At 46.6% G+C, this 12,169-nt stretch overlaps 1 protein-coding gene across 9 annotated transcripts in view; it reads right to left on the minus strand.

Annotated features, from left to right (window-relative positions):
- The window catches only part of Prkag2 (protein kinase, AMP-activated, gamma 2 non-catalytic subunit), a 243,548-nt gene that overhangs the window by 67,197 nt on the left and 164,182 nt on the right, over positions 1-12,169 (minus strand). The window lies entirely within an intron of this gene.

A 12,169-nucleotide genomic window follows, 5' to 3' on the forward strand; every position in this document is an offset into this window, starting at 1 on the left:
TCCAGGCCTTTGTTTCTTCTGAACGCTAGTCCTACACAGCCTTGGCAGCAATGGTGCCTGCCCACAGCCACCTCGGCACCTCATGCACACCTGGCAGAGTCCTCAGGCAGGCTCAGTTTGGCAAAATGGAAGGAATGTGGGTTTCATAGGTAGCTCTCTGCTCAAGTCAGGTCTCTACCACCCGCTGCTCATAAGACTGGGGGTGGAGTCTGAGTTTCTGAACCCTGACAGGTTCTTTCTTTACCTGTCAGAGTAGAAATAATTCGACTTCCTTTGCAGTCCGGGGTTAAAAGGAAGGGACGAGGTATACCTGTCTGCTGCGGCATGGACTAGTGGGCTCGAGGGGACACCTCTCATTTCATATCTAGAAACCAGCTGCAGTGACTTGTGGTGGGGAATGTAGGGAGACCAAGTTGAATGAGGGGAAAATGGACTACAAGAGACTGGCACACAGGTCCTGATGCTGCACCGAGCCTCCTGAGAACCAGTGGCTCTCTCAGCCAGTAGGGGACTTCTATAGAGTCTCTTCTCTTCATCTTTACTAGTGATGCTGTTTAGGGGTCAACCCTGATCTAGTAAACTTGCTAAGATTTGACATTTTCTTATGAACGCAACAAAACAGAAAATTTCTTTTAAAGATAAAGTCTCATGTACCCCAGGCTGACTCTGCACTTTGCATATAGCAGATAATGACCTTGGTCCTTTTATTATTATTAATATTTTACTTTTTGAGACAGGGTCTCACCATGTAGCTTTGGCTGTCCTGGAACTCACTGTGTTGACACTGGTCTTGAACTCATAGCCATGCTGCTACTGTTGCCTCTGCTTCCTGAGTGCTGGGATTCAAGGCGCGAACCCCCACATCTGGCATGATTTTGAACTTTCAATCCTCCTGCCCCAGTGTTTTCGGGCAAGGATTACAGGCACAAATGGCCACAGCTAGTTTATTGGTGAGGGGGATCAAACTCAGAGCTTTGTGCATGTCAGGTAAGCACTCTGCTATGACCCAACTGAGCTATGGCCCAACAGCACATATGTGTAAACACAGTCTGATCTAGGTAGTAATTTAAAAAGCATTCTAGGATCAGCTAGATGGCTCACGGGTCAAAGGTCAGACAAGGCTGGTGACCGAGGTGCCACCCATAGAGAATTGATTACACACACACACACACACACACACACACACACACACATATACACACACCCAGTGTGGTTCATGTACTCTCTCAAATAAGAAATACAAGTAAAAAAGTATGCTCTTAAAACACAGCTACGTTTGTGTTTTAGGGAAAGGTGGGGTTGTATGCCCCCCCCTCCCACAACACAGTCCCTTTTTTCTGCTGTTTCTAGATCCTGCCCCTACCCCCCATTTTATTTTTTTAGAAAAAACTGAAAATGGACTTTGCCTCCTTCAGGGGAATCCATGGCCTGAACACTCCCTCCCTTTCAGGTCTCACCAATAAGCTACCTGCTGACTGTGCTCGCAGAGACTGAGTTTCTAGAGGCACAAGTGCTAAAAGCCCTTTCTGTTCAAGTTCCTGACTCAGAGGAGGGCAGGCGACATGTGTTTCCGAGGTGCTTTTCTCCCACATCACAGATGTCCTTGTGCAGGGGTCTTTGCCTGGTCACACCAGCTGCCTGCGGACATTAATACATGGGTTGAGCACGCTGTGCTTTCACACCTGGTGGGAACAGGCCTGCTTTTTGTTGCCCATTTGCAAGGTTGAAGAGGCAGGCAGGTGGAGTGCAAACGTCCACACCCACAGCCACGCACCCAAGGAGTTCGAAGGGTGGGGTGTTCAGCTGCTGAGACCAAGCTCTCTGCTGGGGCTGACAGTACTGCTTGCTTCACTGGCTCTGCTCCGGAGTGCCAGGCTCGGGCGGCCTCCTGGGGGTACTATGGCTGTGCTCAAGCACAACACGGCTAATACAAAGTTATTTCTACGGATCATGCTTCCGTTCCTAACAGGTAAGTTACATTAATACTCTGTGTCCCAGCTGAGGATTGTGAAATACTGGCAGTGCCATGAGCCAATATGGTTTGTTCCTTCCAAAGCTCACACTGGAGCTTGTGAGGTATTAAAAGGGTGGAGACTTAATCAAGTCTGGATTAGATAATCATGGGTGGAATCTTGGTGGCTTATATGAGAGAAGGACTAGAGGCCAGGGATGTCACACAGTTGGCAGAGTGCTTGCCTAGCATGCATGAAGCCCAGGGTTTGTGACCAGATGTGGTACAGGTTTTATGTCCAGCACTGCAGAGAACAGGTACGGTGGAAGGCTTGGGTAATCCCAGTATTTGGATGGTGAAGGCAGGGTATCCAGGTTATTATTTTTAAGACTTATCTTGGAAAAACAAGACCCTGGAGGAAGAGAGAGGAGGAAGGGAAGGAGAGAGAGGCACCAGAAAACACACTGGTGCCCTGAGGTTTGCCATGTGCCCTGTGCCTCCCTCAGGACTCCTGTAGTAAGAATGCCACCATCAGATGCACTCCAGACCATTTTTGTTGAAAGTAACCTGGTCTGTAGTATTGTGTCCAATAGCAACAGAAAAATACACTCTTAGGTGCTACAGTTTCTCAGACTGTGTCTGGGCCTTCCCAAGCTGAACTCCAATTGCCAGACATTAAGAAAGGGAGTAATGAGGCAGGCGGATTTCTGAATTCGAGGCCAGCCTGATCTATAGAGTGAGTTCCAGGACAGCCAGGGCTACACAGAGAAACCCTGTCTTGAACCCCCCCCCCCCCAAAAATTGGGGGGAGTGGTCAAATTCAATTCTAGTGATTAGAACGGGTAGAGAAACTCCATCTTCCTTCTGTTCTTTCTGACTTCTTAGCCTGGAGTCAAGTTTTGGCAAACAACAACAACAAAACCAACAACAACAAAAAACCAAGAAAACAAACAACAACAACAACAAAACCTGCTCAAAGTCTTCCATGGCCCATCAGGTGCTGAACCGTACACCCTCAGCTCCGCATCTGAATCCCATCGCTAGTATGCAGCTCTAGTGAAGTGCACAGCTCTCACCAAACAGCAACCGGATCTCTGGGGTGCCCTGCAGTGTGAGGCTCAGGGTGTCCAAGCCAGCCTCACTGCTGGCTATACATATCTATAAATCCAAATTTCATTCTATCATCAGCCCATCCATCCATCCATCCATCCATCCATCCATTCTACATCTAATCCATTTATCTATATCTATCTAGTCTAATATCTCTATATCTACCTAACTATCCATCTAATCTATTTTCTCTATCTAATCTAGTTATATCTATATAATTTATGTATTTATTTATATCTATTTATGTCTATCTATCTATCTACCTACCTATCTATCCATCTATCTTACTATAAAAGAAAATGAGGCTTTTAACAAAAACATATTTCCAACAGCCAAGGAAGATGGGTGCCTGGGTGCCTGGCTAGAGCATTCAGTGCCTATCGCCTGGTGTGGTGATGACTCCTGTTAACTGACACTGGGGTGGGGGGGATGTGGGAGTGTGAGTTTGATGCCAGCTTGGGACACATAGTAAAGCTTTGCCTATCCATAAGTAGGTAGATAAACACTAAGTGCACAGGTGATGTGCCAGTGTCCATGAGGCTGAACACCTCAATCTGTCTCTGTATCTGTCAGGAAGGGGCAATGTGGGCCAGGTGGCAAGACCCCACAGCACAGCTTTGGACCTGCTTAGAAGTTCTGGTTTTATTCTTTAAACTTTCTTCTCTGCCAGCAAGAAGAATTGAAGCTTTTAAAAACTGTGGTAAAATAGAGAGTTAGACTTTCCATTAACCATCTCAAGTGCACAGCCAGTGGTGGCCACACTGTGTGTCAGTATCACCAGAGCTCTGTCCATAGGAAAGAGGAATGAAAGAGAAATGAGCCTCAAACTACAGTTTGTACAAGAATGAGGATTTTATTTTATTTATGTAAGATTTCTTGTTTATTTTCTTTAAGACATTTATTTTTATGTATTCGAATGTTTGCCTGCACCATGTGTGTGCACCATGTGTGTGCAATGTCTGAGGCAGCCACTAGAGGGCATTGAAAAGACTGGAACTAGAGGTAAAGATGGTTGTGAGCTGCCATGTGGGTGCTGGGAGTAGAACCCAGCTTCCTCAGCTTTTAACTACTGAGCCATCTCATCTCTCCAGTCCTCCTGATTTCTCTCCTCTCAAGACAAGATCTTGCTATGTAGCACAGGCTAGCCTTGATCCTCCTGTGTTAACTACACAGTGCTGAGATTTTCAGGCATGGGTTACCTTGCTGGGCTCAGAATGTTATCTTTATTTTTAGTTCATTACATTAAAAAACATTTATTATGTGGGTATGTACTTATGTGTGCATGTGCCATGGTACTCCTATGACAGACGGAAGATGTAGGAGTTATTTCTCTCCTTCCACTATGTGGGTTCAGGGATTGAACTCTGGTCAGTGGCCTCAGTGGTAAGCACGTTTACTATTATTATTTTTTTATCTATCTATCTATCTATCTATCTATCTATCTATCTATCTATCTATCTATCTCTTTATCCCTTTATCTATCTCTATCTAATCTATGTATCTATTTATATCTGTCTGTCTGTCTATCTATTTATCTATCTATCTATCTATCTATCTATCTATCTATCTATCTATCATCTTTTGGGTTTTTCTTTGTTTTGTTTTGTGTTTTTAGAGACAGGGTTTCTCTGTGTAGCAGCCTGTACTGGCTGGTTTTGTGTGTCAACTTGACACAGCTGGAGTTATCACAGAGAAAGGAGCTTCAGTTGAGGAAATGCTTCCATGAAATCCAGATATGGAGTATTTTCTCAATTAGTGATCAAGGAGGAAAGGCCCCTTGTGGGTGGTGCCATCCCTGGGCTGGGAGTCTTGGGTTCTATAACAAAGCAAGCTGAACAAGCCAGGGGAAGCAAGCCAGTAAGTAACATCCCTCCATGGCCTCTGCATCAGCTCCTGCTTCCTGACCTGCCTGAGTTCCAGTCCTGACTTCCTGTAGTGATGAATAGCAGTTTGGAGGTGTACGCTGAATAAACCCTTTCCTCCCCAACTTGGTTCTTGGTCCAGGAATAGAAACCCTGACTAAGACACAGCCCTCGCTGTCCTAGCTGTCCTGAAACTTACTCTGTAGCCCAGGCTGGTCTCCAACTCACAGAGATCTGCCTGCTTCTGCCTCCCAAGTGTTGGGATTAAAGGTGAGTGCCAGCATGCCCATCTCAGAATGTTATTTTTAAGAGAATAAAACATATGTCTAGAGGCTTGTAATGTAAAAATGGTTAAACTGAAAGAAAACAAGAAACAGCTTCATCAGATTCAACCATGAGAGCCGAGAAAGCTCTTCAGTCTGTGAAAGAGCAAATGTGTGCAGTGGGCTCCTGCTGCGGTGCGTGTCCAGCAATCCTGTAGCAGAGGAAGAAATCTCAGAGGAAGACGGTTCCTCAGGAGGCGTCTACAGAGCCACCTGCCCCCATTTCCAGTCTGCACAACTCTCTCTCTCTCCTGTAGTTATGCCTAAGCGAGGCCGCACAGTCTTGAGGATCTCACATGGCGATGTGAGGGTCCCCTGCCAAGCAGCAGAAAGAGGAAAATGTGGGTTACAGGGCTGTCTCTTGTAGCTAGGGAGAGGGGAGTGGGTGGCCACTCATTAACCAGGCATGCCCGATTGCTCAGGGGACTGCAGAGAAGGCTTGTCCCAAACTTTTCCATCACCGCCATGGCTCATTTCCACAACATCGTTAAGGCAACACTATTAATGCTGGTGTTATGGTTTGTGTCGCTGTTGTACCAACGACAACTCATCAGCTTCTGTTAATGCTTTGCTAAGTGCTGGGAGTGAGGCAAAGGCCTGATCCTGAGCTGAAGGAATTCTCATCTAGATGCAAATTGAGGCAAGCAGTCCGTCCAGTCCACGGTGCACGAGTGGTGCCTGAGCTCGCAGTAGCCATTTTCCCACCATTTCATGTTCAGTCCCAGCTCTCAACTCCAACCCGGTGCATTTTCACACAAATATGTTGGCAAAGCAGCCCCCCTTCTTAGAATTGAAATGTTCTCTTAGCCATACCTGATATTCTGAGCCTTGATCCCTTTGATTTAATCTGAGGTAAAAACTTCTGGTTCCCCCAACTTCAGACTTAAAGATGTTAGCACCGGATATCTCGGATGCTCCAAATGAATAATGATAATGATAACAATAATGATAATAATAACCAAACCATCCTCCCCCCCATCACCCGTGAAACATTCTGTTCTAGAGAGAGAAGGGAGGCTCTGGAAGCTAGGAGAACCTACAAGACTTAAGAAGCTCCTGAAAGTTACAAGACTCACAGGACCAGCTCCTAAGGTAAAGAGGTAAAATTGCTTCTCCTTTAGCTGCCTGTCCAGAGTGCAGCTTTCTTGAGTCATTCTTGTGCCCAGTGACCTTCCAGTGATGTGACTGCCTTGAGTCACCCATGCTTCTATGAGTACCCTCAATAAACTCAATAGTTTACTCAGCTAGACGTGGGTGTAGTGGTTTCTTTGGTCTTTGATTGTTGCTGTCTGTGGTGAAGAAATGCTTGTTAATATCTCTTCAGGAAAAAAAAAACATCACTCAACAGCACCTAGTAGAGCTTACCTTTCACCTACTGTACTGTCCTAGATAACTGAATGGTAGCACTACTCGCCCTTTCAGGCCCCAGACCTGCAGCATTCACCCCTCCCCCACGAGACATATAACGGACTCACCCAGCTCAGCCAACGTTATCACACAATGATTTTGAGATTAGTGCTTTCCTGCAGAAGCTGTGGACCCTGCAGCCTCCGTGCAGGCAGCCTCGGTGCAGGCAGCCTCAGCGCAGCCACGGCTGTCTCATGGCTGCTGCTCTCTTTCCTGGTTCCTTCCTTCATTTCCTTCATGAACTCCACCCTACAGTCTGTTGCTAATGAAATCTTTTTAGAAAATTACTTTAACTTCTGTTGCACATGCCGGTGTATATGGCATGCATGCGCATTCAGATGTGTGTAGGTGCATGGACATGTGTGTGCATGTGTAGAGACCCAAGGCTGATATCCAGAGTCTTCTTCGTTTGTTTCCCATGTTCTTTGAGGCAGGGTCTACCAACTGAACTCAAAGCTTGCCCACACAAGTAGCCTAGTTAGCCAGCTTAGCCTGGGGGATCCCACCTCTGCCTTCTGTGTGCTGGAATTATGTGGGGGTCCCCACACCTATGTAGCACATCTATGTGGGTTCTGGGGATCCCACTCTTGTCCTTTACCCTCTGAATCATATCCCCTGCCCCTAAAGGAATCCTTTCACTAGAGGCAAACGTAGCACATGCACTTGTGTTGCCTGACTTTCTATCGCTACAAAAACCAAAAACCAAAAAAAAAAAAAAAAACAAACAAAAACAAAAACCCTGAGATGATTACCTTATAACTGTTTTGGCTCACAGCTTGGGAGGGTCCCATGTCATTGCTTGAGTCCCTGGAAAGGCAGCTTTTTGTGACAGGAGCATGTGGTGAGTCACATCATTTGCTCACATTACATGTCATGGGGAGAAGACAGGAGGCTGGGCCCCTCTTCTTTATGCTCTTACTGACCTAAAGACCGTCCCACAGGGCCCCATCTCTTAAAGGCAGCACTACCTAATGACAACACTATTCTGTGGGCCAAGTCTTTTTCCACAGAGGACCCCCAGTGACATTCTACATTTAAACAGTAACATTTCTGTAAAAACCATGCAGAGAAGATAGTGACAAGTTCATGATGACCTCTGTGTCCCTGCCTTCAAATGCAGCCCATTCTTACCCAGGGACAAGCAGTCGCCGCCATCTTCCCTAACCTTGTCACCCAGCCCCGTCCATCATTTTTGAAGTGATTTGCATACTTTTATTAATCCTCTGAGGGGAGAAGAGCTCCATGCATCAAATCCAATCACACAGACTATCTCTTGGCTCCCCAACACCGTGTGCAGCCAGGCTCCCAGGTCTCCTGAGATGCAGGACCAGTGGCCAAGCCCACTGCACTCGGTGCTGGGCCTGGTCTCTCACAAAGCTCTCCTACTTGTCTCCTGTCTTTCTGGGAACCAGGTTCATTCTGCTCACTGGACTTGCTCACAGTTAACTGCACACCAGTATAAAGGGAAGCTCTGACACAGACTTGCCAGGGATTAGTAAACTTCTGAAAAAAAGTCACATGGAAATCCCTCAGGCTTTGCTGGGCTGTGGCTCTAGCATGGGCTAACACAGGGAAGAGATGAGAGGATAAGCAGGTACCAGTCAAACGTCATAAAAAGAAGTGCTAGGCCAGATATTCTCAGGGGACAGGGTGGCCCAAGCCTGGAATTAGGCTTATGAACTAAGAATGAGTCACCATGGGGTGGAGAGGCAGGATCCCAGCATTTGTCTTCAGAGAGTGGAATATTAGGCAGAGATCAGAGCCGTGGAGCCCAGTTGCCGTGGTTCACAGCCTGGCTTCCACATTTGCTAGCAGCTAACCCTTCATGAGTGATTGTGCAGTCATCTTACTGGGTCCTTGTCACAGCCTGAGGCTAGCTCTGTCTCCATCCAGCAGAAGCACGGGGTAAGGGGTCCTAGGTACAGGACCATAAACATTTCTGCAGCTCACTAACAGGCCCAACCACTCACATTGCTGCATCCTCCTTCCTCTCCTCCCTCCTGCATCCCTCACTTCTCTCCACAGCAAGCCTGGCAAGACAACAACTCACATTCTCTGCCCGGCCAGTGCTTTGCTATCTCACTCCTTTAGTAACCCTGCCATCTGGCTTCCACCCTGGTTGGGCTTGTGAGCCTCCCTCCCCTCCTTCTCCTTCTCCTTCTCCTTCTCCTTTCTCCTCCTTCTCCTTCTCCTTCTCCTTCTCCTTCTCCTTCTCCTTCTCCTTCTCCTTCTCCTTCTCCTTCTCCTCCTCCTCCTCCTCCTCCTCCTCCTCCTCCTCCTCCTCCTCCTTCTCCTTCTCTCCTTCCCCTTCTTCCCTCCCCTTCTCTCTTCCCCTTCCCCTTCCCCTCCTTTTCCATTCTCTCCCATCTTCCCTCCACCCCTTTCTTCTTTCTCTCTTATAATTAAAAAAAGTTAGTGTACAAAGTGATGTGCTTCATTTTGGTATTTTCATACATATTTTTGGTTGGGCTTCTCCCCAACTCCCCAGGCTCTGCCTCCTGTTGGTCCTCAATTTCCTCCCTCTCCAACATCCATTTTCCCCTTTCCTGATTGTTTCATGTCCCACATACCACCCCCCCACACACACAGACTCACACTCACACAGACACACACACACTCACAAACACATGTGCACACACACCCCAATACACATTCACAAACACAGACACGCTCACAGATACACATAGATACATACACAGACAGACAGACACACTGACAAATACACACACATATAAATACACACACTCACATGCACACACAGGCACATACAAACACACAGACAGACACATACAAACACACAGACACACACACACAGACACACACACACTATTAAACCCCAGGGTCTGCACAGTAGAGTCTATTTGTTTTTTCTGAGTCTGGCTTATTCATTAGCGTATAATTTTCCATTCAATCCATCTTCCTGCAAATATAGTGATTTTGTTTTTCTTCATGGCTGGAAAAAATTCCACCACATATATTTCCACCACATTTCTCTTATCCTTTCATCTGTTGGTGGATACCTAGGTTGGTTCCATTTCTTTGCTATGGTGAACAATATAGCAATAAATATGAATGTAAAGTTTCCCATGACCATGGCAGGTTCTTATGCAAGAAACTCACAGTTAAGGTCCGAGGCAGAAGCAGGCAATACCAGCCCAAGACAGGGCAGACAGCCATTCTCGTTTCGTCCCACAGCAGTGAGACAGTTGGAAGATTGCCATAGTAAGCTGCAGGGAGCACCCCATCTCTGTATCACACCAATGTCCTAAACGTAGGCAGGGCTACTCAGTTACGATGGACAATCCAAGGGGGATCGATCCTACAGTAGCTCCTATCAGGGTTAGAGGGTACAGTTGAGGTGGATTTAACCCAGGGTGTGCTGTTGTGTGGCTCTGTAGAAGAGTTAAGCCATCCTGGAAATTTCTGTCTCCACTTTACTCTGTTTTTGTATCCCTGTGGTTAAACAGTGCTGAGTATGGCCTGTTCAGAAGCCCTCCCTCAGTGTGAGTTTTGTCCTAAAGAGGGAAGGAGGAACAGTCCTTGATGGACTTAGCTCCGGAGTTGGTTTTCTGGGAGATCCTTTCTTCCTGTTGGGGAGACTTTCAGAGCAGGAATTATCAAAATCACTTGAGTACTCAGTGCCTGGGACAGTGCCCCACAAGAAAGAGGGATTTAGGGAAAAACAGCTGAGCAAATGATTTCCCTTGTGGGCTTCTGGGGATAGAAGAAAAACAGGGCGGGAGGAAGGATTTGTTCATGTGGTACGGTGCTTGTCCATCACATACATGGTGCTGACTCTGACACCTGGCATCAAGCAAGCCAGGAGTAAGGGCACACTTGCAATCCCACCATTCCAAGATGGGGGAGGGGGAGAGGGAGAAGGAAAGAGAGAGGAGGGGAGATGGAGAAAGGGAACGAAGGGATGAGGGAGGAAGAGAGAAAGAAACAGAAAGAAAGAAAGACAGACAGACAGACAGAGAGATATAGTATATCCTTGGCACTCAGCTATTCTGGAGACAAGTGCACATAGGATTCATGAAGACCTGTTATCATCACTCAGAGAAATGGTTGGAGCATCTGTCTTAGGCTCTGCCTTCTTTTCTGTTCCAGGACTGAGGACTCCCACTGTGCAGGGACCAGTGGAAAACGTAGCCTAAAACTCTGTAGTTAGAACAGCTGTTCTCTGGCTGTCTTCTCTCAGAGACACAGAAGCTCCGGCTTTGTGGTCCTCGTACCAACAAACCCTCTTAGCAGCTCCTGCCCCTTGACACAACGCCAGTTCTTCCCTCCCCCACTCCAATATCTAATCTGTAGCGAGCAACAAGTGATAGAAACTTTAGTTTGCCATCTCTGGACAGACACATTCCCAGGCAAATCCTTATTAGGCTGTCACTTGGTACTTGAAGTGGTAGACATGAATGTAAAACCAAAGTAGTATATGAAAAAACTTCTTAATGCAATGAAATTAGAAATATTTATAGATTTCTAGAGTGCTTTTCCTTTGAAGTTAAAAAATGATGTCAGGTTGGAGATGTAGCTCGTAGGGTGGTGTTTTGGGTGTGTTGCCCTTCAGATGGTGTTTGTGTAGCATGCATGGAGCCTTGGGTTTTTTTCTTGAGCACCACACAAAGCAGGCAGAGTGGTCCCAGCACTGGGGCAGTGACAGGAGGATCCCAAGTTCAGGGTCACCCTCAGCTATACAGTATGAGGCCAACCTAGGATAAGAGACTTTGTCTGAAAAACATTTTTAATTGGTACACATTTGCATGTGCTTATAGGGTCAGGATGGTGGCTTGCCATAGGTACGTAATATGTAACGAGCAAACCAGAATAAAGAGCTTTTCTATCTTAAGCAGACTAACACAAAATCAAAGTCTGTGTTGAGGAGACAAAATAGTCTATAATGTGCTTGTTATATTAGCATGAGGACTAGAGTTCAAACCCCAGCACCCACATAAAATACAGGTACTTGTAATCCCAACACTAGGGCGCCAGAGCCAGGGGGACTGCCAGGGTGTGGCCATCCACTCTGGTAGAATCAGTGAGCTGCAGATTTGGTGAGAGGCCCTGTTCAAAATACAAGGGAGGGGGCGATTGAGAAAGATACCTTGGGTCAGCCTCTAGCCCCAACATGTATGTACACACACTTGCACTGACACACATGTATGCATATATACAGACACACACACACACACACACACACAGAGACAGACACACACACACGCAGGCTATTCATCTCAAATAACCTTGAAAAGCTGACTGAGCGGAGACTCCTCCCCCCCCCCCCCCCCCAGTATCCAGGATACATAAACAAGAGATCTTGCCAATAAAGTCGGTTGACACAGTTTTTGAAAAGATTACCTTTTGCTCAGGACACTTTCCCACAAGGAAACAAATGTTAGCTCTCTATTATCATGTAACGATTGCCCGCCCAGTATCTCAGTGGCTTAAGATGGTAATTAATTATGTGAGTGAATTACCTTTCTCTCACATCCACTCCTGTGTCCTGTGAAGAC

Source organism: Mus musculus, chromosome 5 (assembly GCF_000001635.26).
Source record: "Mus musculus strain C57BL/6J chromosome 5, GRCm38.p6 C57BL/6J".
Lineage (NCBI taxonomy): Eukaryota > Metazoa > Chordata > Mammalia > Rodentia > Muridae > Mus > Mus musculus.